Genomic DNA, 2,999 nt, shown 5'->3' on the forward strand with positions numbered 1-2,999 from the left:
AGAGAAATAGAAGAGAAAAATAAACTAAAAATAAAAAAATAAATATAAAATAAAATAAAAAAATAAAATAATAAAAAAAATAAGATGAAAAAAAGGGGTAAAAGATATGGCTATATTTGGGGAAGGTGAAATAGTGGAGTGAAAAAAGAAAAATGTAAAGTAGTGAGAGTAAAATTTGCACTTGCCTAGTTAATGAGTAAAATAATGTTATTATTGCTATAAACTGTAATTTTATAAAAGTGTTTCTATTTATTGTAATTATAGTCTTAAATATGCTACTTTCTGTAGTTTTTCCAATTATAAACTACAAGGGATGAAAGACAAGAATTGAAGTTGGGCCATTTCTTTGGCCCATCCATAAGATGCCCAGCTTTTGAACTTCATCCTCATGGACTTGGGTTCATTTTCCGACAGTGTATACGACATGTATATCGGTCCTATTTTTGTGTTTTTCTATATATATGCTATATATCTTGGAATACAAATCTGTATACTTGCTTCCAACTTCATTATGCATCATATATTGACATATACCTGCCACTTTCATCTTGTAAAGCCCATATATTTTTCGTACACAGTATATGACTGTCCATTTGGACTTAGTTTTGAGGCATAGACTCGAAGATTCGGAGCTCCTTGGACTTTAAGGAGATGTTGAGGAGTTTGGAGTACCCTGGACTCATGAGGAGTGTTCATGCAAAGAAAATGATAATGCAAATTAGTAAATTTATTAATACATAGAGAAAGACAAATTTATTAAACATGTTGAAAAACACACATCACAAAGATAACTATCTCATGCCACAACTTCAGTTAATTTGATTGAAAAGAAACAACGAAAGAATTTATCCATCTAGCCAAGGTCATATTTACACATTGCTATCATGTTAGTGTCAAAAGAATAAATTATGCCTTAAACCAAGAAACACATCAATTTACTTTTACCAAAAATTGAATATAAGGATTACCCTTTTTAGAGGGGTTCTACAGCCTATGGTGCAAGATAAAACTTAGCGTAAACGTTGAAGAAAAGTAGTGTCTAATCAATGAAAGAAAAATCATATTAATCAAACATCTTTATCGAAGAAATTACCAAATCATGCTCGTGTCTTAATCTTTAAGTTAGGTGCATTAATTAGTCCTCAAACATGAGTAAAAATAAACTTTTAACAATCCTAAAGGTGAGTATGAGACATGTGAAGTCAACAACCGTCAGAATCCTATTCGCACAACATTTTAAGTGAAATTACATAAATTATTACCACATGTAAGCAATATCATGAATCAAAAGGATTTTCTAGCAAATCGTCAATCCCAAAATAAGTTCTAAGCTCCAATGTAGATAAGCAATAATAAATTAATCATACCAAACACAAGATATACTACTTTTCCTATTTTTATTTACTATTATAAGAAGACAGCCTAGACTTTATATAAAAAATATTGCCCATTTAACCTACAATTCTCATCCCGACATTAAACATACAGAAAAAGACTTTTCATACAATACCAACTCATGTGTCGAGCCACAGTGACATCAAATTTATCTATGATTAATGATTTTGAAAAAAATGTGAAGGGGCCGAAAGCCAAACCTATTTCAGAGCAGAAACTGGGACGGACGAGCTTATAGCAATAAACTTTCCATCATTTAGACTCGATTTTAATTGAAGAAGATCAATAAAGTTCGTCGGTAGTTGATTGTTCTTCAAGAATTTTGGTTGCGACAGGGTTAGAAGCATGAACCTCCCGAACCTCAAAGTTTTTACCCAAAAATTCTCTCCTGACTTCAAGTCTACCAAAGCCAAAAAAAATTAATTAGAATTCTTGTCCCTCGAAATAATTCTACGGACCCAGAATAATAGGGTTTTCTTATTAAGAAATCCCAAGCTTCTTTTGAAACTTTTAGGGTTCTCTGCACAATAAAAACCTTTTCCTCAAATAAGGAAATAGTAGGGGTTTATATAAGGGTGGGATTGGGCGGAGATTTGGCGATGTGGAATTTTTAGAATTCGAAATGGGATAATAAATTTACTGAGTTGGAATTGTACTATTTCAATACTGAATTTGAGTTTCAAATTAAAAAGAAGATAAGGTGTCATTGGTTGAGCTGGCGCATTGCGGGTTTAGGTCATCGAGTTTTGGTGTGGGTCACCGAGTTGATTCGTTGGGTCGGTTTAAGTTGGGTTATTGTACGCCGTATGGGGTTTGAAGTTTGTAATGCCCCAAATCTAGTTCTCAGAATGCTACACGGTGCTCATGACTCTAAAGGATCACAAGCTAACCCATGACTGATATCTGTAACTGAGCACTGAATAATATACTATAAATATGCAGAATATAAGATGTAAGCCCTTAAGGTTCAAAACTGAACTAATACTAAACATAAAATAATATTTGTAATGGGGTATAACAATACCCAAACTAAAATAAACTATATGAAATATGCTGTACTCTGAAAGTCTCTAAACTGTGTGAAATCTGTGGAGTTGGTGGGACATGTCCCCAACTAACTCTAAACTATTGAAATAATAAAATAATAAAATAACCATACTATCCTCGAATGATGAGCTCTCACTGCTAGTCTGGCTGTTGAACATCTGATCTACTAATGATGCTCGAAAGCTCGTACTTCTAAACCTATGATAAAAAACACTATAGCACAAATACGTTAGTACATTGAATGTACTGGTATGCAAGTGAGGTGGCTGAATGCATTGGTTCATATGCATGAACAATAATATCTGACTGAATAACATGAACATATGAATACATGCATGAATATATAACTATAACTGAGATCATGATAACACTGACTCATAAATTCTTATAACATGGATTTTCTGATATCTGAGTACTAATACTGGGATACAGAATGACTAAGTATATTGAGTACTGAGGAATTGATGTCGTATAACTGATAAATGAATGACTGTTTCTGATAGTTTTGATTATGAAAAACTGGTCGGATTGACTGTATCTGACAGTCTTGAAATCTG

This window comes from Capsicum annuum, chromosome 4 (genome assembly GCF_002878395.1).
Source record: "Capsicum annuum cultivar UCD-10X-F1 chromosome 4, UCD10Xv1.1, whole genome shotgun sequence".
Taxonomy (NCBI): domain Eukaryota; kingdom Viridiplantae; phylum Streptophyta; class Magnoliopsida; order Solanales; family Solanaceae; genus Capsicum; species Capsicum annuum.